Source organism: Natrix helvetica, assembly GCF_964273705.1.
Source record: "Natrix helvetica genome assembly, chromosome: Z".
NCBI lineage: Eukaryota > Metazoa > Chordata > Lepidosauria > Squamata > Natricidae > Natrix > Natrix helvetica.
The window spans coordinates 68,224,282-68,236,942 of record NC_138554.1 but is presented as its reverse complement, the minus strand read 5'-3'; positions in this window follow the sequence as shown (position 1 = coordinate 68,236,942).

Here is a 12,661-nt window from a genome sequence, read left to right as displayed (position 1 = left end):
AATGGTGGACAGGACCACATGGTTTGAGGTCCTGGACAAAGTGAACATATGGGTGAGAGAGAGAAATACATTTATACCCTCTTTTGGGCCTCACCTTGGATCTTCCTATACCTGTGTAAGAAATGTATTCTGATTGGTTGTCATATTCCCATCGGGCCATACAAGACATTGTACTGTCTTTTGAGTCCCAAGCATGGTAGAATCTTGCTGGATGATATAATCTCTCCAGGTGCCATGAAGTGAGTTCTGTTGCTAGATGGGTAGAGAGCTAATCCTATCATGTCTTGAGAAAGGTGACCAGATTTTAACATTGGTAAAGCGGAACACCATTGACCGGGAGGGAGGGAGGACGCTCGGAGGGGGCACAGCCAAGAGCGAGACTCAGTCTCCGCCACGGCTGCTGCCCACCCGGTGCTTTCTCTCCCTGCGGCGCTTGGCGAGCGGAGAGGCGGCCGCCTCGCCTGCCACTCTGCTCTCCCTCCCTCCCTCCCTCCGCAGACCCAGAAACAAAACAAACAGAAAGGAGGCGCAGAGAAGGGGGAGCCGCCTGGCAGAGCACTCACAACCAACGGGTGGAGGCAGCGGGGGAGAAAAGGCAGGCCAGCGCCAGGCTCCTGCCTCTCTGGGTCACCGAGCGAGTGGAGCAGCGTAGAGGACATCCCGCAGCCAGGGCGGGGAGGTGTGGCATGCATCCCCTGCTCGCCCGTTCTGTGGTGCACCAGGTAAGGCAAGTCAGTCCAGCCCAGCCGGCTAGTCTCTTCCTGCCTGTCTCTGTGCGTGCGCCGATCCTGGCTGGAGCCACAGGGGAAGCGCCGCTTGAGCGCCTGGCAGGATTGGGGGCCCCAGGGAAGCCCTGCTCCCTGGCCTGCCAGGGTGGGGGGACCGATGGACGTGGGCCACCAGAGCTGCTCCCCCGCTGGTTCCGCGATCACCACCTCCACCTCATCTCGGCCGCGCCACGGCTCTGGGAGGCACGCACGTGCCCCCGCCACTTCCCCCAGAGCCGGTTCCTCAGAAGGGGCAAAAGCCGCTGCCGCCATGTGAAGACCGCGATGCCTGGCTCGGCCTCAGCTGCACCGCCACCTGGGGGGATGTGGCTCATGCCGTTCCCTAGCTTGTTGTGCATTCTTTCCAAAAATCGGGACTTTTTTAAAATGCCGTGGGACACGGGACAAATTGTTAAAAATTGGGACTGTCCTGCCAAAAACGGGACATCTGGTCACCTTAGTCTTGAGGGCCATGTCTTTTGTGTTGTACATAAGCTGGCCCACCCTTTCTGGGGCTATCAGCAAAGATGGCAGCTGCTTTTCAAGACCATGATTCTCCTTTTCTCATCCAGGGAGGTATACTATTCTGCCTTTTTAATATTTCCTAGAATATTTCATTCTTCTAGGAGAGGGCGGGGGTGCTATCTTTCTACACTCTCATTTAGATTTAAATGTTGCGACATTTTTTCTTCTGCATAAAATATGAACATATTGAACACTAGTTAAGAGTTGTGGCTATGGTACAGGTTCATCATTTTAAAACGGCAAGAAGTGAAGTGGCTTTATTCAGACCAGTTCCAGTTTGTTTACCTCTAATCTGAAACATTTACCCATAATTGGGTATATACTAATTTCCTTACAGATGATAGTCAGACATTTCCATAAGAAATTTCAGGCAATAAAAAAGTCTTCTCATACAAAACTTTCAACATTTCAGTAAAATAACTTGGCATTCTAGAAGGGAAGCTATCAAAACTCAGCTAGCGTAAACCTCTTGTGCTCTTTATTGTTAAAACAAATATATATATATAGGACATTTTCATATAAAAATCTTTTAAATCTTTCTCATACAGTTTACTGCAATGAGGGTACTTGGAGACTAGCTCTATAGTCTAATTGTTTAATTTATTGTCAACTGAAAAAGTACACTAATATTTTTTTTTATTCATATTTCACTCTTGTTCCTTCTTTTATAATAGAAATATATGAGTGGTCCTCCAATGTACACAATTATGATAAGGTCAGAAATGGAGAATTTGTGATTTTCAGCATTGACCCTCCTAGCTTAATTGTTGGAGATGTAAATCAGCAATAATTTGATAGTTGCAGTCTTCCCTATTCAACATGAACCAGGAAAATCTCTTGCTATAAAGATCTCCTTTCTTCGTTTCACATGAATTTATAATAAAGATTGGCATTCCTCATCCACTTAATTATTCATAATTAGAACCAGGGTTGGATTTGATAAATTGCTGCAGACAAAGTGGCACCTTCAAAAATATGTAATAATTTAAATGGCCATGATGTAACCTATGGCAGAAATATATAGAATATACTCCAGCAGGTGTGGAGAAAACATAGAGAGTGAGTTCTGTTAGCCCTTAGGATTTTTTAAACATTTTCATTTTGTTTTCCTTCTCAAGATAAAGGGCAACATTGATTTTAGCAAGAATAAAACTTACACACTAGTTATCTTTCTCTAGGTGCACTTCAGAGGCTAATCTACTCAGCAAGTATCTGAGCAGTCCCAAGGCCAAAAAGCTTTAAACTGTAATATACAACCCCTCCCAACCTAAACTGAGGCACTCTATATATCATGTTAGCTTTTTCCACAAATGCCCAAGTTTCCAAAGTTCAAAATAAATGGGTTCCAAGTATTTATTATAGCAGTGCCTGGTAGTTTTTGCAAGAAGACTAATTCATTCCTTTTCTTCAACTCTTTTGCCTTTTTCTTCTCTTTATACATCCTCATATTCTTCAGCTTTTGTTTTCAGAGAGTTGTATTTTTTAAAAAATATTTCCTGACCACCTTCTAATACTGAGAATGGAAGGTTCTTGCCTGGTCTAGCCCATGTACCTTCTAAAATTAGGAAAAGAGTAAAAGTAAAATTATGAAGAGTTAAGGAATGTGCCTGAACAGACTTTACCACTAGAAAGGGAGTACAACAGGGGTGAAATCCAGCAGGTTCTGACAGGTTATGGAGAACTGGTAACGGAAATTTTGAGTGGTTCGGAGAACCGGTAGTGGAAATTTTGAGTAGTTCAGAGAACTGGCAAATGCCACCTCTGGCTGGCCCCAGAGTGTTGTGAAATGCAGATTTTGCAGTATCATTCCCCTGAAGTGGGGTGGGAATGGAGATTTTGCAGTATCCTTCCCTTGCCACACCCACCAAGCCACACCATGCCCCCCAAGCCACTCTGACAGAACAGGTAGTAAAAAAAAAAATTACCACTGGAATGCAATATCTGTAATAAACGTTACTAAAGGTGGTACTCTAGGCTAATTTTTCCTTCTCTTGCTAAATATTATTACAGCGCAAAGGAAATGGCCCATCTGCTTATGGAACACTGAAACTCAGAATATAAGAAGAATAAATAATAAAAATGAAAAATGAAATAAAACCAAAATCATAACAAACTCCTAATATGTTCTTTAAAATTTAAGCTAAAACAAATGGGAAAATAGATCATAATGAAAGTAGTCTAACCTCATGTACTACCATACATGCAGATGTAATTATCAAAGAAAAGATTAATAATTTAATGTGTGCCAGTGCCACCAAAAAAAATGACAATAAAGTTATCTCCTTTCCTTTCCTCTCCTTTCCTCTCCTCTCCCCTTCCCATCCCATCCCATCTTATTTTATTTTATGTCATTGTCCATATACTTACAATAGGAAGAATGAGTTAATGTCACTTAGGTTGCTATAGATGAATGTGAAAATAGCAATCTATAAATTGGGAATGGCTGTGTGTAATGCTCTAGTGATTAATAATAGCGGAAAAATTAGCTATAGGTTTGGGGAAAACAGTCCTATAGTCTCAGTAAATATAACCTAAGGGACAAATATTGCTTTGAAATTAATGAACAGGTGGGAGTGTGGTAACATAGTAAGAAATAATAATAATGTTGCCATTTTGACCTATGAATAAGAAAAGTGAAAATGAAGAAAGATTCTGCTGAGAAAAAAAACGTATTATGAATATTGTTTGAAATATAAAATGGTTAATGTATTCAATTCAATTCAATCCTATCCTATCTATAGTTTCCAGTGGATAATTTTTGTATCTTCCTTAAGTAACAGCTGTTGGGAGGCATTGAATCTGGTTAAGGACATTCTGGATTTTGAGGATTGTTATGTGACTGATATACTTAGCTCAGAGGTGTCAACTCACACCGTCACATTGTCATCACGTGATGTATCACGACTTTTCCCCTTCACTAAACTAGGGGGTGGGCATGACCTGCGGGCTGTGAGTTTGACATCCCTGACTTAGCTGGTTGGAGAAGATGTGCAAGAAGATGTTTCTGGGTAGATCTGTAAAGTCTGATTTCAGCTTTAGATCAATAACATGCTATTTGAGATCAGCTAGTATGTGTTAATAGCCCATCAAGGTGATGCTGCCTATGAATAGCCATACAATAGTAATCTGGCATGTATTGCCTAACTTCAGGAATATTGGAAGCTGTCAATCATAATTAAGAAAGAATGAGAGCTTAAGCTAGTATGGGAAGATGTGAATCCTTGCAGAACTGTGCTAAATATGCAGCAAGCTGTTTGAAAGATGGTTTTCAAAAACCTGAACTGAACTTTCTCCAAAGGAAGGAATGATTTGTAGGGACCCAAATGAGCTCCAAAAGGAGCTGGACTCAGAATTAGCTGAGAAGATCTTAATCACTGCAAATGTATGTTGAGCTCCTCTGAAGAAATAAAAGGTTTGTAAAGCCAACACTGTTTTTTGTGCATTTAAAGTAACATAGCCAGCATGAGCTTTATGATTACCAAGGTCAAAAGCATATCTAAGATCAATGGATACTATGTAGACTGATGAGCATGTTCCAAAAGAATATTTTTCAAGTAAAAGTTAGAGGGTTTAAGTATGGCTATGGATTGACCAACCTTCTCTGAAGGCTGCCTGCTTGTCAGTCAAAATATTCTCAATTACAAGCCAATCCAGAAACTTGTTTCACAAATAATAAGTATGCTGACACTAAAAAGGCTAATGGGACAGAAACCGGCAGCTAGTTCTATGCCCCCTTTTTGGGATCATCAAAGTTAGGCCTCAATCATCAGGAACCTTAGCATGATAATCAATATAAGTGAATAGGAAAGCCAGAACAGATACCCACCAATTTAAATTGTGTTGGATAGCCTCTATTGAAATGAAATCATATCCAGGAGATTTGTTTGGTTTCAGGTGCTTAATCTGAAGTTTTGTAATTTTAGACACAGAGCCAGGAGGAGAGTAGATGAGCTTCATAGTTTTGCGGGGTACGGGGATGGGGTACAGGAATGGGGAAGAATTCCTCCTGTGTATACAGCAATTTAAAATGGACTTCCCAAACTAAAGCAGGAATAAAGGATTAAATTCCTAGATAAAGGAAAGCAGATTGAAAAGTTATATATTTCCAGAATAGCACTGAATTCGTGAAGCAAATGGTAGACATAACTGGCTCCAAGACAGAGGTAGTATTCAGCAGGTTCTGACCAGTTTTGGAGAACCAGGAGCAGACATTTTGAGAAGTTTAGAGAACCGGTAAATACCACATCTGACTGGCCTCACCCCCATCTATTCTCTGTCTCCTGAGTTCCAGCTGATCCAGAGGAAATGGGGATTTTACAGTATCCTTCCCCTGCCATGCCCAGCAAGCCATGCCCAGCAAGCCATACCATGCCCATCAAGCCACATCCACAGAACTGGTAACGTTTCCCTGAAAATAAGACCTCCCTGGATAATAAGCCCAATCAGGCTTTTGAGCACATGCACTAAAATAAGCCTTCCCCTGAAAATAAGCCCTCCCTGAAAATATTGCAACACAGCAGAAGCTATGAGGTAACCACGCTCGCCGCCTCCTGGACCTCAAAAATAGTAAGACCTCCCCGAAAATAAGGCCAACCAGTTATATCGGGGGTCAAAAGAAAATAAGACCCTGTCTTATTTTTATGGAAACATGGTAGTAAATTTTTTTAAATCCCACCACTGTTGCAAGACTGTATCAAGATCCATCCACCTCTTCTTTGTCTGTAATAACTGTTTCTATTTCCTCTTGAATAGGAGAAGGTGCTTGGTTGAGTAGGAGAGAGGATCCCTTTTATCTTCCTTAAGGCAGGAAATTAATTGTTCCTTTGCTGCATGGCAATCACTATCAAACCAGGGTTGGTTAAAAGAGCCCTGATTCCTGTTAGAGATATAAGGATGAGTAGAGAGAATTAATTGAAGAAGCTGACCTAGTTGAATGTAAGATGACAAAGTCTGATCATAGGACTTGTCATCCAGAACTGAACATAAGTGAAGTGCATCCTTCGTAGAGAGCACTTTGGGTTAATTTATCCTGTCTAGTTTGTCATTTTTTAAAATTTTGGCAATATTTTCAGATGGAATAGGACAGCGATGGCGAACCTTTTTTGGCTCACGTGCCACAAGTGGGGGGAGCGCAGGGGGGTCGTGTGAGGGCGTGCCGCACCAATAATGCAACGCGCGACACCCCCCCGTGTGCATGTGCGTACAACGCGCGCCCCCCCCATTTTACATGCTTTTTTCACCCTCCCCAGGCTCTAGAAGCTTTATAGGAGCCTGGGGAGGGCAAAAAGAGCCTCCCGCCCCCCGGAGGCCCTCCGGAGGCTTCAGGGACCGTCCGGAGGCTTCCCTGAAGCCTTCGGAATGCTTAAAACCACCCTCCGAGCAAACCGGAAGTTACTTCCGGTTTGCTCGGAGGGTGGTTTTAAGCGTTCCGAAGGCTTCAGGGAAGCCTCCGGACGGTCCCTGAAGCCTCCGGAGGTGCGGGGGAGGCTCTTTTCGCCCTCCCCAGGCTCCTATAAAGCCTCTGGAACCTGTACGTCTTTAGTTGTTCGGGTTTTCTCCCGCGTAGAATTGGAAGTATCTTCACAACGTTTCGATGAAGTCTCATTCATCATCTTCAGGCATGCCCCCTACCAATCAGAATACACCTCCACCCAATCAGAATGCAGCCAAGCTCCCACCCAATCAGCTCATACCCCCACTGGCAGTTAAAAAGAGGAACCGGCTGAGATCTCACATTGCTCCTGGAAGCACCAAGCCTGAAGCACCAGCCTGAAGATGATGAATGAGACTTCATCGAAACGTTGTGAAGATACTTCCAATTCTACGCGGGAGAAAACCCGAACAACCAAAGACGTACATATATGTGTGTGTGTGTGTGTGTGTGTGTCTGTGTGTTGTTGTATTTGTGCTGATAAATAAATAAAGGGAGACTAGTATAGATCTATTTCAAGCTATTTAGCTCTCATCAGCTAGCCATACCCTTACTGGGATTAGAACCTGGGCTGTATTACATATTAGGCAGATGTATTAACCATTAAGCCACAGGCTCTCCTTATCAGCTGAGCCAGGGAAATAGATATGTATTTGTGTTACAACCCCTGGTATGCCCAAATATGGGCATATATACACACACACACACACGCGCGCACACACACACACACAGACACATACATACTTTGGCAATCTCTATTTTATTATAATAGTAAAAGATGCACCTTTTTTGAGAAGAAAGCTTATTAACATAAATATGTGATGTATAAGAAGGAGGGTAAAGTAGAAGAGTAAAGGAAAAGTCCAATCAAAAGAAACATGTGTCAAGGAACAAATGTGTGGTTCTTAAGCCATTTTGGTATATCATTATGACTCATTTGATCATGCTGGAGAAGAAATGAGGTCCACAGTTCCTTCAGTATCTAGGAAAACACACTGGTTATAATTTGGCTTGCCTTTGCTATTCTTATGCTGCTTATTGGGTTGGATAGTTTTTTGGTGGTTTGCACTTAACATGGTGAACATTAACTGATTGTTGTTTCATGTCAATATAGGTCAGGAGTGTCTCATGGGCCAGATACTTCATGCTCTGGCCATGGCCACCCGTTCAATAAAGAGGAAAAAAGTGGCAATACATCATGTGACGACAACATGCCTTTCAGTAGCATCCAGATTTTTATTCCTTGATGTTTCTGAATGTTGTGCTATTTTGAAAGTGGTGGAAGAATCTGGATTGATTCCAGGGGATTCTATATTGATTATCTGTTGATATACATTTAATAGGCAGAGGAGGGGAGGTCTATGCCAATAGGTATTTTCTCAAAGTGATGGCAGCTGCCTTGGATAGTTGATAATACCAAATTAATTAGAGATCTGGCTACTTTACATGTTGCTATTAGAGTTTCTCTCAAATTGTCCACTCTTAATATTATTAGCCTGTTCCGAGTCTGGCAGGGCACGAAAAGAATTAATTAGATTCCCCCCCCCCCCCAGAAGGTCATCAGTGCACTGTCTTGCTATAGGTGGAGCAGACTTTTTGCCTAGGTAGTCAACTCTCAGAAGCAGAACTGATAAAGTGTCCCTGAGAATAAATGGCCACATTTATTCTTTCAAGTGACAATACTTTCAGCAGGACCAGGTTGTTTATGAGTGGTCTGTGTTCCTTTGAGCAGAATACATATTTTAGAAAAATTGAAAAAGAATTCAAAAAGGTTTTGTTTTAAACAACATGGTAAAAAATTTAGGTTGCTTAAATGTAAGTAAAATTTGCTCTTGGCCTCCGCTGGATAGAAACCTGCTATAAATCAATGATATGCTTTTTGCTTAAAGGTAATTGAACACCACCCCCACCCCCATTGTCCTCTATTTGCTCAATTATTTAATATTTGTACTATAATTTGTTTAGGCTGTAGATAATATTTGCAATATGAAAATCTGTTTGTTTGTTTGTTTGTTTGTTTGTTCTCTCTCCCTCCCTCCCCCCCTCCCCCCCTCTCTCTTCCTTGGTTATATGACCTCTGGAGATCTGTTTCTCATCCTTTTCCATAACAAAGGCATATTCTCTAATTTTTTCTCTCTGTTTTCCTTGGTGTAGGGGTAAAATTGCCCATGGCTTCCTTGCTAGCTGTTTTTGTAACACTCTGTGCATAAAGATGTATGCTTCAGCAATCAGCATGTATGTCATGTGACTGGTTCTCAATATATTTTATATGGATTTCTTTTAAGGAAACCATTTGATTTTAATTGTAAACAACAGGTCAAAGATAAAGAGAAGCTTTGGGACTTTCAGCAGACTTTGGTTGGAAAGACAATTATATTTTCATTTGTTAAGTTTATTATGATAGATTCACACCCTCAGCCCGTAATAACTGTGTAGTTGCAGAGCAGATTGCTCCAGTGTCTTTGGAGGAAGGAAGAGTTCTCTTCCATTGAAGAGGAGAGCTTTATAAATGGTTGACTTTCAATATCTGCTTGTAAATCCCACTCTGAAGCATTGTAAATGGAGGGATTTGAGAAAGTGGGAATATTTACAGGAATTGACAACTTGTTCATCAGATAACTGTTGACTTTGAACTGGTTTGTGGGCTGGAATGTGGTTTGTGTAGCAAAATACCCAATTTTCCAGAAAATAAGACCTCCCTGGATAATAAGCCCAATCGGGTTTTGAGCACATGCACTAAAATAAGCCCCCCTCCCAAATAAGCCCTCTCTGAAAATATTGCAACACAGCAGCAGCCATGAAGTGACCATGCTCGCCGCCTCCTGCACCTCAAAAATAATAAGACCTTCCCGAAAATAAGGCTAAGTGCTTATTTTGGGGGTCAAAAGAAAATAAGACTTTGTCTTATTTTGGGGGAAACATGATGTGTATGATATCTCTTTGTTCTTTTTCCCATGATGATTATTAATGTCCTGGAGTTTTCTCAGCTTTTTTCTAAATATTGAGGCTTTCAATAAGGCAACACAAAAGTGACATATAAAACAATAAGTTAAAAATGTGGTGATAAAGAAATACTTTTCCAGATGAGTTCTTTGCAGAGATTGAGGCTTCTTCCCTATCGTAGGTCCATCCCCACATGAATGTATTTAAATAGCAAAGGAATGAATATAAATGTGAAAGAACGACTGATTTCATTTTTTATGATGACAAATTGAGAGAATTAATGAAAAAACCAGCAGGGTTGTGAAGTTTTGAATGTGAAACAAAACACTTTTTTTCATTATCAAAGCTGGATTTTATGAAGAAAATTGTTAAAAGATATGCAATATATGAATGTAAAATTAAGATTTTCTCAAGTGATTGATAGAAAAATTAGGGAAAAGAAAAATGATATTAAAGCTCCTTGAAATAGATTGTATGCTGCAAAGTGCAACTAAAGTAAGTTTCACTAATGAGAAGTGCAGACAAAGAATGCTTAGTGGAACAATGAAGTGAAAGAGACTATAGAAGAATGAAAATGCGTGTGAAAGAATCATTGCGACAACAAATGAGAATGAGATGAAGATATTATGTGCAAAAAAAGATTGTAATAAATAATATAGCCAAACAGAGCAAGGAACTGTTAACATTAAAAGAGAAAAGGGAAAACACAGTAGTTTTGATGGAAATTAAAATATTGTTCTGAAAACAGGTGAAAAGTAGATTAACTGTGAGCCTGGAGCATACAATTATTGGAATAAAAAAAGTTTGGGATGAAATTAAAGCAAGGAAATGCTGGAAGGAGAATTTTAATGATTTGTATGGCAATGACAATGATTTATCAAAGAGTAGATTTGAAATAAATGCTATAAATGTTAATATATATAAAAAAGGATTTCAATGAAGTCATAAATGCCACAATAAAATTGCAAAATGAGGTAGCTGCAATGGTTGATAATATATCTGGAAAAATATTAAAATATAAGTATGCTCTGCATGTGGAATGCTGACGTATGTATGTCAAGGCTGCATCTGTGAATAAAAGTTGGAAGAATATTATTCTCATTTCCTGATACAAAGGGAAACCTAATAGGTAAATGCAAAAACTATAGAAAGTAGTTTGTTAAATATGTAATATAAACTATTTGCATAAAGCCAACTGAAAGGGTGTAAGAGAGAGAATATACAAAATTTAGGACATATATATAAAGAAAAATATTTGTAATCAATTTACAAGTCTTCCTACCTTCTCACAAAAATAAAGATGTTGTTGATAGGTCAACACTGGGTAGAGGAGTTGGTAGATTTATAATATTTGTAAGGTTTGAACCAGTGACGTGCAGTCAGGTGAGGCAAGTGAGGCATAGCCTCACCACTCTCATCATGAAAAAAAAAGTAAAAGGAAAAAGCTGAGCTAGTTGCTGCCTCACTGTGGATGACTCTGCTTAACCTCACTGGTGCTCTCCCTCCCCAAGTGTAGTGACTTCCTCCCCAGGACCCCATTCAGTTCTCTCTCTCACACACACAGCTGGATAAAACTATATAAAAATCTAGCCCAGCTTCACTGATTACAAGTTTGAAAAGGCAACGTGGCTCCGCCTGCAATCAAACTACACTTGGGGAGGGAGAGCACAAGCGAGCACTGAGGAGACCACAGGAGGAGGCAGGAAGCCAGGCAAAGAGCCATGCTGTAGTACACACACTTCCCCCCAGCCTTTCTTTTGGAAGGCTCGGATCGGCTCCCCTCCGGCTTCTCTGCCTCTCCTCTCACCCCAGCCTGCCAGCAGGAGGTGGTGGGTGGGCTTTATTGTGTTCCAGGCATTTCCCACCCAGACAGCAGGCTGCATTTGCAATGGTGGAAGTGTTTGGGAAAGGCAGCAGGGGAATGGGGGGGGGGATGGCAGAGGAGCTGCTTTCAAGCCACTGGAAAAGATATCCAATCCAACTTTTGTGTGTGTGTGTGTGGGGGGGTTGTTTGAGAGTGAGTGAGAGAGGGAAGGGGTAGGAGAGATAGTCCAATCCAACTTCTGTGTGTGTGTGTGTGTGTGTGTGTTTGAGAGAGGGGAAGGAAGGGAGAGAGGGAGGAAGGAGGGGAAGGAGAAGAAAAAGAAAAAGAAAGAAGGAGCAAAGGAGAAAAACAAATGCTGTCGCTTTAAATTGGAACTGAGCATGCCTGGCTGTGGAATTCTGGGAGTTGAAGTCCACAAGTCTAAAAATATTTGAAACCCAGCACTGTGTCAGTGCCTCACCAGTCATAAACCTCACTGCACGTCACTGGTTTGAACTGATGAGTTATTGGTGCTCTAGTCAATAACAGTTTAGCTGTTTTCTTTCAGATGTTTCATTAGCTAAATTAGATAACATCATGAGTACTGGTAAAGAGAGTGGTGTTGCTTTCAATATATGTGTTCTAGTGGTTGTCCCTGTCAGTGTTAGTGGCAGTAGTTTTGATGGTTCTTTAGGCAAGGGCAAAGCCACTAAAATCAGTTAGAACTGATGATGTTACCTTGTTTATGTAATGAAAAGTCTGCAAGAAAACAACCAAGACCATCGAGGAAGTGCTAAATGCTGGAGAATGAATGCAGAGAACAGCTTTTTGCTTTTTACCTAGTTCTTGAGAAAAGTAGGAAGGTGTCAAAAATAGTTTTTAACTTGATAGAAAGCAGATGATACAGTGAATAGACCAAATTGGATGTTTTACCAATTGAAGATTGGTTGCTGAGTGTAGTTACAGCAATATGTGATGGAATTAGAGCATACATGGATTAAGTTGTAGTTTAATAATGACCAGGAAATAAGGCAATAATATGTGATGAACATATGTGTATCTGTGGTGACCAGCATAGGCATGAATGAATATGTAATTTTGTATGCAGTTAAAGTTATGTTGCTGTATTGATACTCTAACTGACCTGCAATGAATGTATAATAGATTATATGTGGAATGATATACTGGAAA